Raw genomic sequence first — 17988 nt, 5'->3', positions numbered from 1 at the left:
TATACCTCAATTACCTCGTACCCTTGCACATTGGCTCAGTACTGGTACCCCTTGTATATAGCCAAGTTATCGTTACTCATTGTGTATTTATTCCTTGTGTTATTATTTCTCTATTATTTCTCCTTTTTTTTCTCTCTGCATTGTTGGGAGGGGGCCGTAAGTAAGCATTTCACTGTTAGTCTACACCTGTTGTTTACGAAGCATATGACAAATAAAATGTGATTTGATTTGTACTGTTTTTGGTATTTGACACAATCCTTGGTATCCATAGCTGTACTATAAACCCGGGGAAATAAACACGAAGATACAATTGCACTCTGCATAAAATATATGCAGTTGAAACAGAATTCTGAAATTGTTTTTTTTTTTGTGAATTTATTTGAAACAAACTCTATGTGGATAATATTGTATAAAGTTATATAAAATCAGACATCAATATTTTTCTTTTCTTTCTTGTTATTTGTATTTCAACCAAATATTTAGTAGAGTAGCCTTGTTATCTCATGTCAAGCACAACATACACGTGTGCATTTTGACAGCCAAATGTTTTAATTTTTTAATTGTACCTTTATTTAACTAGGCAAGTCAGTTAAAAACAAATTCTTATTTACAATGACGGCCTACACCGGCCAAACCCGGACGACGCTGGGCCAATTGTGCGCCGCCCTATATATCAATAATGTAGCTATGTTTCTTTTTGCTGCCTCGTATTTACAATAAACCATATTGTTCCAGTCATGCCAATAATCATCCAAGGCATTGGAGACTCATTCACCAAACATCCCCAATCCCCTCCAAAATCCAGTTCCGGTTCTTCTCAGCTAGTGGTGTACCTCCCCTAGCGGTTCAGGCCATGAATATCTCATTCCTGAATTTGCAAGTGACTCGTTCTGCTTGTTGGTTACATTGTATTCGCTCCGCTCAGCATTGACAGATAAACAGCCATTACGATATTTGAGATTCAGGGAAATCAAGTCCAGTAATAAAACTGGTGGAAACCACCGGAATATCGGAATTTACAATTCGGACTACAGAAAGGATGTGCTTTATTTCCAACCAGGCTTGAAACTTAATTTGAAATGCCCATCGTAACCGGTATTTTTCAATTTTCAACAGGATCTCTACGTGTGATGATGGCTGCAGTCCAGTGAATTGGCATTTCCTTTTCTCTGCTGTTGGATATCTTGGGAGCGCGTTGATTGATTTGTCTGTGTATTTTAGCACGTTGGGGGTCATCAAAGTGGTTTTAATTTTACTATCAGGATCTATGGAGTGTACATAAACATTCGTTGGATTGGTGTTGGCAAGAGGGGTAAGTTAACAACATTAAGTTTCTACTAGTGTAAGATTTTTTTTATATAACGTTTACTTACTTTAGAAACGCGGGACGTAACTAGCGCGTGAGCTAGCTTCCTTAGCTAATGCTAATCTGGAAAGGGTGCTACCTAACTAACAGTTAGCTTAGCTGGCTAACAACTGCTTTCATGCATTGCTTTGGCGAACCCCTCTTTGTCTGAAGACCCAGGAGGAGCAGTTATTTCAACACAAGCACCCATGAGTTATTCGACTCGTGTCCTAAATTGGTATTAACTAACGTTAGCCATAGCTAACAAATTATCCTAAGAAGTAGACATTTATGAAATGCCCAAATGTAATGTGTGCATTTGAGGGAATAACGTTTAGCCGCCATCTATTTTCATCTTGGACTCTGATGAGGATATTGTAGCAGCTAGTGGGAAATTAGCCATTTAACAAGCTGTTTTAAAGAGTCACGTTAATTGTAACAGCATATATAGCTATTATTCCTTTCAATTTGCTAGTATAGCTATTCTATGCCAATGCTTGTGTACACTTGTCATCTGTTTCCCTAGGAAGTGACTTGATGATATTGCTATTCAACATTAGTTGGCTAACAGGGTGTCTATCATAAACCAAGCTAGTGTGGGCTTTTATTAGGTTGGCTCAGCCTTTTGCAAAGAACATACTGATATGCAGTGTGCCAGAGCATATGTCACAGTATTTGCCTGGACAGCCATGCTACTTGACGCTAGAAGGGCCAGGGTTAGTGGGTTCCCAGCCTACTGAACATGTTCCTTTTAGTTGCCTTCAGACATCTCTATATTTGATTGGATGACTCAAGTCAAGAGGCGTGGTGAAATCGCAATCAACCATCATCACATTTTATTCAATGCTATATTTTGTGATAACAATGCAAGGCAGTCTGGTTATTGTTACAAACCTGGCTCTCCCAAGGGAATTCGCTTCCTTGTAGCAGTGCTTATGGTTGCACATTTGCTGTCCTTGTTCTTGGTGACCTGAGTTTGAGCCACGCTCATAGATGTACTTCCCGTATGGTGGGGGTAGTGTAACGAACCTGGCATTGATAAGAGTCACCAATAACTACTCCCCCAAGAATATGTATTTTTTTTAACCATTGGCTACGGCCGCTGCCTCTCTTGGCGAGCTGGGTTCGTGGCACTCTCACCATCTCCCTCTCACCATCTCCCCTGGATTGTTACGGTATTGTCAGTAGCGGTACGGGGATAAAATCACTAGGGAAGCCAAGCCAGGAAAAAAAAGCCATATTAAACCCTATGTGTTCTGATAATTGTGTTGTTTGCTCTATAACCTGTTAGTTCATATGCCTTGCCACCATGATATATAGGCCTAAGGCCGAGACAATAAGAAGACACAGTGGCAGAAAAAAATCATCAAAAAACGTAGAGCAACATCTATCTGGTTAAGTCCACAAAACATACTGCATGGTCAAGCAAGTTAATGTTTCAGACATTTTCAGACTAATAAACAACTATTGATTTAGAATCATAGAGTTGTCGCAAAAAAAAAAAAACAGGAGCTGCCTCCACTATTCCAGCACCATTTCAATATTTAAACACCCATCAAATCACCTATGCTTAGTCTAATACAGTGACAACTAAAAGATAACAAAAACAATTTAGTCCAATCAACATAAGCTAAATATGATGTGGCTGTCCATGGTTCTGAATTCTATGTGTGTGCGTGCATTCGTGCAAGTAGAAAGAAACATGTCGACTCACCCTACTTGTAGAGAAACGCCAATGCCATCCTCCTCTCTTTCATGTTGACGAAACGGTCTATGACAGTACACACACTTAGTTTTTGTTGACCTAGGCTACCTGGCTAAAATGCTTGCTCGCTAGCCTAACTTCCTTTCATGCACAATGATGAGCCAGCTAGTTAAAATTAGCATATTACATCTAGCAACATATTGAACTTCCATCCTCTCAGGCTAGGGGCAATATATGAATTTATGGCTGGATCAGAATTGCCGTTATAATCATTGGCCAATACGGAGAATTAAGTAAAACCACAAGTCCAAATCCCTATCTCCATCCATGGCTAATTTAGGAAAGGGGCAATTTTAACTAGCTAGCTCTCCACCGGACACACACACTCAGTTACACGCTCGCTTACACACTTGATCTCTCTCCCTCTCATTCTCTCTCTTTTCTCTCCTCTCTCTCTATTGTCGAACTTCCTATAATTCAATATGTTTTTGTCTATCTTTTGTATGTCTTTGTCTACATGTTTATGTTTATAACAAGCAATGGGAAGATAGCAGAACAGGGATGTTGGGGAATAATAACATATTGTACGAGATCTCGCTTTCATAATCATGTGAAACATCAATTACTATGGAAATGCTGGGATGGGTTTTTCTATGAAAATGATGTTTAATGCAACTATGATGTTGATACAATATGGATTACAATTATCATTCTGAATATAAAGGCTACACTCACTTCATGTTACACACTTACACTCAACCATGGAAATTAGCTGGGTTATTATTTATTTAGACACCACACATTATAGTCGTACTCTTATCCAGACATCATAGACACTCACTAAATCACATCCAATATCACACACATCGACCTACTCAGATCTACTACACACATAATATCCTGACTACATTTTCTAACATCTGTGGCATTGGCTCACAGGCAAGAAAAAATAAAATAAAAAAAATAACATGAAAACACCTGTTGCTAGAACCTGTTTTTTGAATTCTAAACATCAGACATTTAAAATCTCTATTTTAGACTGTCATGATACCTCCTATGGCAGTATTTTACAAGCACTAATTATGGTAAATTTAGACTGAGAATAGTATCTAGTTATGGTAAGGGAAATAAGTATAGCCAGTTATAATTGTAACGGTTTAGCAGATTCTAAGAAAAGACGATCAGTCTTTACGTGGCTAGAAGAAAAGGAATATAACATATACTGTTTACAGGAAACTCACTCTACATCTTTAGATGAAGTTGTGTGGAAAAAGGAATGGGGAGGTGAAATAATTTTCTGTCATGGACAAAGGAACTCAAAAGGTGTGATGATACTAACTAACAAAAATGTCAATCCGAATGTGGAAACAGTCAGGAATGATCCGCAAGGAAGGTGGACCCTTTTGAATATGAAAGTGGATGAAAAACTGATTTGGCTCATTAATCTATATGGTCCAAATCAGGATCATCCACACTTCTTCTAAAATATTTATACCAATCTATTAAATTTATAGGCAACAAACGATCAAATCATTATAGTGGGAGACTATAACACAGTGTTAAGTACCTCAATGGACTGTAAAGGAAATCACTCTACAAACTATCAAAACGTGCCCTTAAGGAGATCACAAATATTATGGACACATTAGAAATAGTGGATATTTAGAGACTTAAAAAACCCTAACATAGTGAGATATACATGGAGGAGACTTAATCAAGCTAGACGTCTTGACTACTTTCTTGTCTCTTTCTCTCTTGCATCAAAGGTTAAAAAAGTATTGATTTGGAGACAGAATGAGATTGGACCATCATTACATTTTACATTTTAGTCATTTAGCAGACGCTCTTATCCAGAGCAACTTACAGTTAGTGAGTGCATACATTTTTATTTATTTTTCATAATCTAATTGGCCTTCACATAACTCTTACAGAATTTCCTCTTGGACGGGGATATTGGAAATGTAATCAGTCTACTGGAGGACAATTTGTTCTTTAACTAAGACAAAATAATTCATAACTGAATTTTTCCAGTACAATATAGGTTCAGCAAATCCCCTTATTGTTTGGGATAACTTCAGAGGTCATTCAATTCAATATTCATCAGTAAAGAAAAAGCAGTTTCTGTCTAAAGAGACAAGACTAAGGGAGCTACAGGAACTAACAGTACAGGTAGATAGCAATAAAACCAGTACCACAGAGACACAAAACAAGTTAGAGGAAAAACAAAAAGAACTGTAGGAACTTATTCAAGAACAATATAATGTAATATCTTACAAAAAAATAAAGCAAACTGGATGGAACATGGATAAAAATGCACCAAAAGCGTCCTGAATCTTCAACAAAGGAACGCAACCTGAAAGAATTAGCAGAAACTCTTTACTAAAGATGGAGTCATCCATGATTCTCTGAATTATATTTTAAGAGGAAGCTAAATATTTTAAGCATATGTTTTATTTTCCATCTCCTCCTCACCCTCTGAATGACGATTACTGTATGGAATTATTTCCAAATAATAATACAAAATGAAAAATTAACAAATGCACAAAAAGAACAGTGCGAAGGCCAAATTACAGAGGAATAACTTTTTGAGGCTATTAAATCCTTTCAGTCTGGCAAACCCCCAGGGCTTGATGGCATACCGGTAGAGGTATATCAATACTTTTTTGATATACTCAAAGCTCCATTATTAGCTTGTTTTAACTACTATAGAAATGGTAGTCTGTCAGGTACTCAGCAGGAAGGTCTGACTTCACTATTATTAAAACAAGACCCGGATGGCAAATGTAAAGATCCAGTCCATCTAAAAAAAACTTGAGGCCTCTTACACTTCAATGTTGTGATGCAAAAATTCAAACAAAATGAATAGCACTCAGAATTCAAAAGGTTTTACCAGGTATTGTTAATCCTGATCAGACAGGTTTTTTACATGGACGATACATTGGAGATAATACACGACAACTACTAGAAATAATAGAACAACATGAAACATATAAGAAGCAAGGCCTGGTATTCATAGCAGATTTTGAAAAGGCCTTTAACCTTTTCAAGCGTGAGTTTCAAATATCTCTAACGGTCGCCCCAGTGTGAGTAGTTTTATGCACGTGATGTCAGAATGCACTCACTGTTCCAAAATGTGATTGTTACGCAACAGGACAGTTAACCCTCGCTGCCTGCTAATTATCTATAGGCTATGTTTCAACTTGTCAATTTCAAATTATTTTCTAACAAGTTTGATTTTCTAACAGTTTGAATTTAGGTGTGTTCCGCCTCCTCATTAATTCACATAGAAGTAGCCCATTTCACTGTTCCGGACAATTTATGTGTGAGGCTTTACTGAGCCGGACAAACTTCTCTCTTCGAGGAGAACCCAAGCACTTCCCCAGTGTTTCCGCAGATCAGGTATGCAGACATTTGCACAGTCTTGCACGAACTGGCACATTTTCTGGCTGGCGTTCACAATTGCCTTCATTGTTGTTTTCCTTACAAATAATAACTTTGTGTGTGCGTTCCTATCAAAGTAAGTGCCTTATTTTCTGTTTATCGTGTTGTCGTTTCTACTGTAGCATACAGTATCTATGGAGCATAATGTATTTACAGTTTTATTCACGTTTTCAAGTACTGGTGACAAATAATGCATTCCGATTATTGCGTAGATTGTAATGCACACCTATGATGTGTAAAATACTTTTTTGAAGGTTGTACTGATTATGATGAGCTAATGCTAAGCTATTTGCCAGCTATGTGTGGCGCCATGTTTGTTGACATTATACAATGCATTCTGGTAAACGTTGGTCAGACCAAAGATGTTATAAGAGGTAAAGGAATGGTTCACTTATCTTTGAGTAAACTTCCGGAAGTGAATGAAGGGAAGTGAATGATCGTAGACGACACACCCCCTTCAACATGCATACTGCAAACAGACCAAACTCATCTTGTCTCCTCTTATTATCTTTGGTTGATGAGGAAAAACAAACATGGTGGCGTGCACAAACTACCCATCGTTGGATTACTTTCGATTTATAGAAAGTGTTGTACTCAATTATTTCGATCAATGGTGAGCTCACCCGTGATATGATGAATTGTAAATAGTAATTGCTATTAGCTATTTCATATTGTGGTTTCTGCCAGCCGAGAGTTAGCTAAATATGACCGCTTGTGTTACGCCAATCTCTCCACAGTTAGCGCTAGGACTAATGTAGCCTACATTTTCGGTTTGGATGATTGTCTGTTATGCTGTCGCTACTTCTGTAAATGTCTGAACATTGCATCCAAAAATAAACTGGTCACATTCAGGACATAACCTTGTAAGGACTGTGTTTGTGCAAAATGTTTCTGTGAAAAAACAGTGTGGCCAGCTCAAACGCTGACTGTTGCGTCAATCGAAACTGGATGTTCTAAATAGGCGTTCTAATCATGCCGGTTTGAGCGTACGCTGCAGGGACCACTGTAGAATGATCACAGCCGTTTGTTGGTATGTGTGAAAGGTTTAATAATGTATGACTGTGTTTTATACAGTGGGGGGAAAAAGTACAACCTCAAACAGTCACACTCCAAACTCCATTATGGCCAAGACCAAAGAGCTGTCAAAGGACACCAGAAACAAAATTGTAGACCTGCACCAGGCTGGGAAGACTGAATCTGCAATAGGTAAGCAGCTTGGTTTGAAGAAATCAACTGTGGGATCAATTATTAGGAAATGGAAGACATACAAGACCACTGTTATCTCCCTCGATCTGGGGCTCCACGCAAGATCTCACCCCGTGGGGTCAAAATGATCACAAGAACGGTGAGCAAAAATCCCAGAACCACACGGGGGGACCTAGTGAATGACCTGCAGAGAGCTGGGACCAAAGTAACAAAGCCTACCATCAGTAACACACTACGCCGCCAGGGACTCAAATCCTGCAGTGCCAGACGTGTCCCCCTGCTTAAGCCAGTACATGTCCAGGCCCGTCTGAAGTTTGCTAGAGTGCATTTGGATGATCCAGAAGAGGATTGGGAGAATGTCATATGGTCAGATGAAACCAAAATAGAACTTTTTGGTAAAAACTCAACTCGTCGTGTTTGGAGGACAAAGAATGCTGAGTTGCATCCAAAGAACACCATACCTACTGTGAAGCATGGGGGTGGAAACATCATGCTTTGGGGCTGTTTTTTTGCAAAGGGACCAGGAAGACTGATCCGTGTAAAGGAAAGAATGAATGGGGCCATGTATCGTGAGATTTTGAGTGAAAACCTCCTTCCATCAGCAAGGGCATTGAAGATGAAACGTGGCTGGGTCTTTCAGCATGACAATGATCCAAACACACCGCCCGGACAACGAAGGAGTGGCTTCGTAAGAAGCATTTCAAGGTCCTGGAGTGGCCTAGCCAGTCTCCAGATCTCAACCCCATAGAAAATCTTTGGAGGGAGTTGAAAGTCCGTGTTGCCCAGCGACAGCCCCAAAACATCACTGCTCTAGAGGAGATCTGCATGGAGGAATGGGCCAAAATACCAGCAACAGTGTGTGAAAACCTTGTGAAGACTTACAGAAAACGTTTGACCTGTGTCATTGCCAACAAAGGGTATATAACAAAGTATTGAGAAACTTTTGTTATTGACCAAGTTTTACTTGAACCCAAAATGGTTCTCAAGGAGATTACTAAGAAAAGCTCATCCCTTGTTTGAAAATGGCCTTTGTGCAGATTGCTATGTCTCATTTTAGATTAATTGAAAATGAAATCTTGTTCAAACTATCTCTCTTTTTCAAACAAGCAATGCAGAGCTGGTTACAATTTCAATTTCATCCCCCAGAAAAGATAGAACAAATATTATGGTTGAACTCAAATGTGGTGGTTAATAAAATACCTGTATTTATGGAAAAGGTGTTTGAAAAGGGTATTTTGTTTTAAATTATATTGTAAATTGGAATGGTAGAGTTATGTCTTTCATGGAGCTATCGGAATTGTATGGGAAGGTCTGCTCAATCCAAGATTACAACTAATTGATTACAACATTACCCAAAAGATGGAGGAGGCAAGTGTGAGGAGGTAGGGAACTGGACTGTCTGCCCAATATAAATGATCAAAACAGGCAGAGGAACAAAAATAGCATAAATAAATGACAGCTGTGCCATACGGATTGCAAAATAGCTGGGAAGACATTTTTCATGTACCAATTCCATGGCACAGGGTGTATGAGTTGATATATAAAATAACGCATGATTCAAGACTTCGTGCTCTTCAGCAAAAAAATGGTACAGAATTCTTGCCATCAACAAAACGTTGAATATTTGGGGCACACGATCATCGCAGCTCTGCATATTTTGTTGCGAGGATACAGAATCAATAAACCATTTGTTCTGGTATTGCCCACAGGTAGCCATCACAGCATAGTTGAAAGATACAGTGCATTCTGAAAGTATTCAGACCCCTTTACTTTTTCCACATTTTGTTATGTAACAGACTTATTCTAAAATTGATTAAATAGTTTTTTCCCACTCATCAATCTACACACAATACCCCATAATGACAAAGCAAAAACAGGTTTCTATACATTTTTTCAAATGTATTACAAATAAAAATCTGAAATATTACATTTACATTAGTATTCAGACCCTTTTACTCAGTACTTTTGTTGAAGCACCTTTGGCAGCGATTACAGCCTCAAGTCTTCTTGGGTATGACGCTACAAGCTTGGCACACCTGTATTTGGGAAGTTTCTCCCATTCTTCTCTGCAGATCCTCTCAAGCTCTGTCAGGTTGGATGGGGAGCGTCGCTGCACAGCTATTTTCAGGTTTCTCAAGAGATGTTAGATCGGGTTCAAGTCCGGGCTCTGGCTGGGCCACTCAAGGACATTCAGAGACTTGTACTGAAGCCACTCCTGCGTTGTCTTGGCTGTGTGCTTAGGGTCGTTGTCCTGTTGGAAGGTGAACCTTCGCCTCCAGTCTGAGATCCTGAGCGCTCTGGAGCAGGTTTCAAATGAAGGATCTCTCTGTACTTTGCTCCGTTCATCATTCCCTCGATCCTGACTAGTCTCCCAGTCCCTGCTGCAGAAAAACATCCCCACACCATGATGCTGCCACCACCATGTGTTACCGAATGGATGGTGCCAGGTTTCCTCCAGACATGACGCTTGGCATTCAGGCCAAAGAGTTCAATCTTGGTTTCATAAGACCAGATAATCTTGTTTCTCATGGTCTGAGAGTCCTTTTACTGAAGAGAGGCTTCCGTCTGGCCACTCTACCGTAAAGGCCTGATTGGTGGAATGCTGCAGAGATAGATAGTTGTCCTTCTGGAAGGTTCTCCAATCTCGACAGAGGAACTCTGGAGCTCTGTCAGTGTGACCATCGGGTTATTGGTCGCCTCCCTGATGAAGGACCTTCTCCCCCGACTGATGTACAGTATGTCAACTTAACTCCTGGTTCATCTGTGTGTTGAGTGGAGTTGAAGGAAAAGGCTGATGTTTGCTTACTCCTTTGCTTACTCCTTTGCCATCTTCTCATGTCTTTTCTTGGAACTCCATCCATACACACACATACTCTGTAACATACTCTGTTTCACGGAAACATGGCTTTCTCTGGATATACTGTCTGAGTCGGTCCAGCCAGTTGGGTTCAGACAGGAATAAATATCACTCCGGGAAGCAGAAGGGCAGAGGTGTATGTTTTATGATTAACGACTCATGGTTTAATTGTGATAACATACAGGAACTCAAGTCCTTTTGTTCACCCGACCTAGAATACCTCACAATCAAATGCAGACCGTATTATCTTCCAAGATAATTTTATTCGGTTATAGTCACGGACGTGTATATCCCCCCTCAAGCCGATACCACGACGGCCCTCAAAGAACTTCACTGGACTCTATGCAAACTGGAACCCACATATCCTGGGGCTGCATTTATTGTAGCTGGGGATTTTTACAAAGCAGAACTTCGGCATCCTTTTCCTAAAATTTATCAACACATCGACTGTAGTACTCGCGCTGCTAAAACACTCGACCACTGCTACTTTAACTTCCGGGATGCATACAAGGCCCTCCCCCGCCCTCCTTTCGGCAAATCTGACCACAACTCCATTTTGCTCCTCCCTTCCTATAGGCAGGACACTGTTCAACACTGTTCTAACCAATCGTAATCCATGCTTCAAGAGAATAATATCGACGTATATACTGTGACTGAGTTTATCAGGAAGTGTATAGGAGATGTTGTACCCACTGTGACTATTAAAAGCTACCCTAACCAGAAACCGTGGATAGATGGCAGCATTTGCACAAAACGAAAGCGCGAACCACCGCATTTAACCATGGCAGGGTGACTGGAAATATGGCAGAATACAAACAGTGTAGTTATTCCCTCCGCAAAGCAATCAAACAGGCAAAACGTCAGTATAGGGACAAAGTGGAGTCGCAATTCTACGGCTGAGAAGAGACGTATGTGGCAGGGTCTACAGACAATCACAGACTACAAAAGGAAAACCAGTCACGTCGCAGACACCGACGTCTTGCTTCCAGACAAGCTAAACACCTTCTTCGCTCGCTTTGGGGATAATACAGTGCCACGGACGCGGCCCGCTACCAAGGACTGTGGGCTCTCCTTCTCTGTGGCCGACATGAGTAAGACATTTAAGCGTGTTAACCCTCGCAAGGCTGCTGGACCTGATGGCATCCCTAGCCGCGTCCTCGGAGCATGCGCAGACCAGCAGGCTGGTGTGTTTTTACGGACATATTCAATCTCTCCCTATCCCAGTCTGCTGTCCCCACATGCTTCAAGAAGGCCACCGTTGTTCCTGTACCCAAGAAAGCAAAGGTAGCTGAACTAAATGACACTCGCCCCGTCGCACTCACTGCTGTCATCATGAAGTGCTTTGAGAGACAAGTCAAGGATCATATCACCTCTACCTTATCTGCCACCCTAGACCCACTTCAATTTGCTTACTGCCCCAATAGATATCACAGACGATGCAATCGCCATCACACTGCACACTGTCCTATCCCATCTGGACGAGGAATACCTATGTAAGAATGCTGTTCATTGACTATAGCTCAGCATTCAATAGTAACCTCCAAGCCCATCATTAAGCTCGAGGCCCTGGGTCTGAACCCCGCCCTGTGCAACTGGGTTCTGGACTTCCTGACGGGCCGCCCCCAGGTGGTGAAGGTTGGAAACAACACCTCCACTTCGCTGATCCTCAACACTGGGGCCCCACAAGGGTGCGTGCTCAGCCCCCTCCTGTACTCCCTGTTCACCCATGACTGCGTGGCCAAGCACGCCTCCAACTCAATCATCAAGTTTGCAGACGACATAACAGTAGTAGGCTTGATTACCAACAATGACGAGACAGCCTACAGGGAGGAGGTGAGGGCTCTGGGAGTGTGGTGCCAGGAAAATAACCTCTCACTCAACATCAACAAAACAAAGGAGATGATCGTGGACTTCAGGAAACAGCAGAGGGTGCACCCCCCTATCCACATTGACGGGACCGCAGTGGAGAAGGTGGAAAGCTTCAAGTTCCACGGCATACACATCACTGAGAAACTGAACTGGTCCACCCACACAGACAGTGTGGTGAAGAAGGCGCAACAGCACCTCTTCAACCTTAGGAGGCTGAAGAAATTTGGCTTGGCACCTAAAACCCTCACAAACTTTTACAGATGTGCAATTGAGAGCATCCTGTCGGGCTGTATCTCCGCCTGGTACGGCAACTGCACCACCCGGAACAGCAGGGCTCTCCAGAGGGTGGTGCGGTCTGCCCAACACATCACTAGGGGCAAACTACCAGCCCTCCAGGACACCTACAGCACCCGATGTCACAGGAAGGCCAAAAAAGATAATCAAGGACAACAACCACCCGAGCCACTGTTCACCCCGCTATCATCCAGAAGGCGATGTCATTACAGGTGCATCAAAGCTGGGACCGAGAGACTGAAAAACAGCTTCTATCTCAAGGCCATCAGACCTTTAAATAGCCTTCGCTAGCACATTAGAGGCTGCTGCTTATATACGTAGATCAGAAATCACTGGCCACTTTAACAAATGGAACACTCTAGTCACTTTAATAATGTTTACATATCTTGCATGACTCATCTCATATGTATATACTGTATTCTATACTCTTCTACTGTATCTTAGTCTATTCCGCTCTGACATTGCTCGTCCATATATTTATTTATATATTCTTAATTCCATTGCTTTACTTAGATTTGTGTGTATTGGGAATATGTTGTGAAATTATTAGATATTACTTGTTAGATATTACTGCACAGTTGGAGCTAGAAACACAAGCATTTCGCTACACCCACAATAACATCTGCTAAACACGTGTATGTGACCAATAACATTTGATTTGATTAGGCGTCTATTTGTTTACTGTGAAGTGTGATACCGCCCACTCACACCTCTCATTGTTGAGGTGTTGCTGCGAGTTTGCAATCCTGTTTGACTCGAGAATAAAAAGCCCACACGTGTAGGTATGAGGGCTAATGAAGAACATTGTGAATAATCTTGGATATGGATATTAACTTATTTGTTGTAATCAGTAGTCAGAGATCATCATTGAAAAGAGAGAAACGTAAGTCCTTTAGGCCTATTTCTGTCATTGTAGAAATGTATTCTCCACCGTATCCATCCTCAAAGTGAAAGCAATCTTTATTCTCAGAGGGCAAACCATGCCCCTTACGCCTATACCTAGATGTGGGCCCTAAGCTAAATAGATTTCAAAGTAATTTAGGAGTAGCCTATTTCTCTAGACTCCTCGCCTTGCTGTGGTTTGAAAACCATTTCAGAGACACTTTGAATTCAAGACATTTATGAAAGTACATCATGCTTACCTACCCTTTTCACTCTTTTTTTTAATGTAATAATAATAATAATAATATGCCATTTAGCAGACGCTTTTATCCAAAGCGACTTACAGTCATGCGTGCATAATTTTTTTTTGTGTATGGTGTGATGTTCCTGTTTTTTGTGTATGTCTATGATGTTCTTTGTCAAAAGGCCTAAATGCTTCTCACTGACAAAGGGAACCATTGCAACAGCTCTATGATTCATGAACATGGCCTAATGTTTGTTCACCTCCCAGATAGTGATGGGGGGAAAAATTGTATACATTTACATATCGCAATATTATATTGAGCAATATATTTGGAACATCAAATCGCAATAAAATCGCATTATCGAATCGCAATACATATAGAATCGTGAGCGTCGTGAGAATCGCAAAACATATACCATCGGGACCTAAGTGTTGTAATAATGTCGTAGCGTGAGGTCCCTGGCAATTCTCAGCCCTACTTCCTAGACCATGACCATTGCATGCAACGTTGATTGATTGCATGAATAAAAATATAATGATCAAATCAAATTTTATTTGTCACATGTGCCGAATACAACAGGTGTAGACCTTACAGTGAAATGCTCACTTACAAGCCTTGGGATAGTTATGGAGTTGTTGAAAATGTAATCTTGAGGTGTCATCAGACATATGATAGGCTACATTACGCTGTTGTCATGTTCTCTTATTATTGTAACAGTGTTTTTTTTTTGGCCAGTTCATGACCTCATTTATTTTAGTTGAGACCTATGATCTGATTAAATCACTCAGGTGGTGCAAAACAAGGCCTTTGATGCCTGAGGTGATGTTAGGATGAAGGTCTGCTAAGTCACCCCCTTTTGACATACTGCCTCTTGGCTGAAACCCAAGTGGCCTCTGTAAGAGGAGATTTGTTGTCAGAGGAACAAGGAATCTGAAATCGCCCAATCTCACTGCACATCTGCTGGCTCCAATTCTGAGAGGAAGACCAAAGAACAAGCCACTAATGTTTTGGAATGGCGGGCCAGTACTGAGCCTCCTTTTTGTCTCCGGTTTTGTTATCTGAGATCTGCCTGTCAGCTCAAAGTTTTAGTGCAGTCCATAAGGGCTTCTGCTACCCAAATTTACCTGCTAAGCCCTGGTGTTCTTAACTGAGAAATTCTCTGTTCTCTTGTCAAAAACAATTCCCTTAATCGCTGGCTCTGAACGAGGCAAAAAGATTGTACCCGATATCCTTTCCCTTTTGGGTTACCTGAGGTAGAAAACGACACTGAGAAAAGCAACCCCAGGCTTGTGTATCTCCGATCCGTTAGTCACAGCAAATTGAATTTAGGATGAGAAGGATAAATATACAGTTGAGGTCGGAAGTTTACATACACCATAGCCAAATACATTTATACTCAGTTTTTCACAATTCCTGACATTTAATCCTAGTAAAAATTCCCTGTCTTAGGTCAGTTAGGATCACCACTTTATTTTAAGAATGTAAAATGTCAGAATAATAGGAGAGAGAATGATTTATTTCACCATTTGTATTTATTTCATCACATTCCCAGTGGGTCAGAAGTTTACATACACTTAATTAGTATTTGGTAGCATTGCCTTTCAATTGTTTAACTTGGGTCAAACGTTTCGGGTAGCCTTCCACAAGCTTCCCACAATAAGTTGGGTGAATTTTGGCCCATTCCTCCTGACAGAGCTTGGTAACTGAGTCAGGTTTGTAGGCCTCCTTGCTCGCACACGCTTTTTCAGTTCTGCCCACACATTTTCTATAGGATTGAGGTCAGGGCTTTGTGATGGCCACTCCAATACCTTCACTTTGTTGTCCTTAAGCCATTTTGCCACAACTTTGGAAGTATGCTTGGGGTCATTGTCCATTTGGAAGACCCATTTGTGACCAAGCTTTAACTTCCTGACTGATGTCTTGAGATGTTGCTTCAATATATCCACATAATTGTCCTTCCTCATGATGCCATCTATTTTGTGAAGTGCACCAGTCCCTCCTGTAGCAAAGCACCCCCACAGCATGATGCTGCCACCCCCGTGCTTCATGGTTGGGATGGTGTTCTTCGGCTTGCAAGCAACCCCCTTTTTCCTCCAAACGATGGTCATTATGGCCAAACAGTTGTATTTTTGTTTCATTAGACCAGAGGACATTTCTCCAAAAAGCACGATCTTTGTCCCCATGTGCAGTTGCAAACCGTAATCAGGCTTTTTTATGGCGGTTTTTGAGCAGTGGCCTTATGTCGATATAGGACTCGTTTTACTGTGGATATAGATACTTTTGTACCTCTTTCCTCCAGCATCTTCACAAGGTCCTTTGCTGTTGTTCTGGGATTGATTTGCACTTTTCGCACCAAAGTACGTTCATTTCTAGGAGACAGAACGCGTCTCCTTCCTGAGCGGTATGACGGCTGCGTGGTCCCATGGTGTTTATACTTGCGTACTATTGTTTGTACAGATGAACGTGGTACCTTCAGATGTTTGGAAATTGCTTCCAAGGATGAACCAGACTTGTGGAGGTCTACACAATTTTTTCTGAGGTCAACTTAGTGTATGTAAACTTCTGACCCACTGGAATTGTGATACAGTGAATTATAAGTGAAATAATCTGTCTGTAAACAATTGTTGGAAAAATGACTTGTGTCATGCACAATGTAGATGTCCTAACCGACTTGCCAAAACTATAGTTTGTTAACAAGAAATTTGTGGAGTGGTTGAAAAATGAGTTTTAATGACTCCAACCTAAGTGTATGTAAACTTCCGACTTCAACTGTATCTGTGTAATCAGACTAGCGTTTTTATTAGCGTTGCCTATGCCCACAAAGGCCTTTTGAGAATACCTTATTTGAAAGACTGAAGTTGTTTTCACTGCAGAGCCGAGCTAACTGTGAGGTGCAGCCTAAATTCTGCATACTCTTTTCCCTAAGCCTCTGTTGGAGTAGGCTACAGAAAGAAAAAGGCTGTTGAGAATGCCGAGATGAAGGCTTATTGAAGTGACTAGCATATGTAGGCTGATATGCAATCAATTGCAGATGGTGGATTTCCAGATGACGCTTGTGCGTTTTGATTTGCAAAGCAACATACTGGAAGGAGTTGACACTTAAAAAGCCTAGAAACTGGCATTCCCACGGCGTGACACATTTTCTCACCGCAAACCTAGTTGAGAAATCATCCGGCGCACGCAAACAGACTGGCAATTCCTATACAACCTAGGATGGAGGATAAACAATGCCATTTGAGAAGCTTTCAAAGACTTTTGACAAAAATCAAGCTCCTTTCCATTTCCCACGGGACTTCCCCAGTGAACCGAGAATTTAAAACAGTGGTTGCATGACAGAATGTAGGCCTTGCCTAATGCTAACAGCATTACATTGTATGCTAATGGCCCGTGGGACTGTGTTTTTATTTTTGTATGGGGTTTACCATTTTATTGTATTTGCCGTTTTAACTTTGATAGAACTTTACGCTCAAAGAAGCATTAGGTCTACACTACCAGTCAAAAGTTTGGACACACCTACTCATTAAAGTTTTTATTTTTTATTTTTACTATTTTGACATTTTAGTCATTTAGCAGATGCTCTTATCCAGAGCGACTTACAGTTAGTGAGTGCATACATTTTCATACTATTTCTTACATTGTAGAATAATAGTGAAGATATCAAAACTATGAAATAACACATATGGAATCATGTAGTAACCAAAAAAGTATTAAACAAACAAAATATATTTTATATTTGAGATTCTTCAAATTGCCACCATTTGCCTTGATGACAGCTTTGCACACTGTGTATATGGTAATAATATGTATAAATGTATATGGGTAATAAGAAAAGTTGAGGTGCGCCAGCAGTTTTGCGGCTCTATACCTCCATGGCCTCCCAGATCCAAAACCCTTTCTCACCAATACAAATGAGAGAATAATCAATACTTTTCAATAATATGGAACAATAAAATGGATATTTTGTGTACTATAGGCAATGTCACATAGCCATAGGCCTAGGCCTAAAACCTGGAGGGTAAATCCCATGTAGACTATAGGCTACAAAGGGGAATAAAGTTGGGAAGTGAGACGTCAAGTTATCGAATTATGGTAATTTTCCAGGCCTGTCTTAGGCCTACAGGATTTTTTTATCTAGGCTTAGTCC

General features: G+C 40.7%; 1 protein-coding gene across 1 annotated transcript in view; it reads left to right on the top strand.

Annotated features, from left to right (window-relative positions):
* Positions 1-893: 893 nt before the first annotated feature.
* The window catches only part of znf609a (zinc finger protein 609a), a 186314-nt gene continuing 169219 nt past the window's right edge, over positions 894-17988 (top strand). Inside the window, exon 1 of the mRNA XM_041837814.2 lies at positions 894-1312. The gene's annotated coding sequence lies outside the window, so the exon portion shown is untranslated. The remainder of the gene's footprint in view (positions 1313-17988) is intronic.

Source organism: Coregonus clupeaformis, chromosome 19 (assembly GCF_020615455.1).
Source record: "Coregonus clupeaformis isolate EN_2021a chromosome 19, ASM2061545v1, whole genome shotgun sequence".
Lineage (NCBI taxonomy): Eukaryota > Metazoa > Chordata > Actinopteri > Salmoniformes > Salmonidae > Coregonus > Coregonus clupeaformis.
Note: the sequence above shows the minus strand (reverse complement) of the source record. Positions and strands in the feature narration are given on the sequence as shown.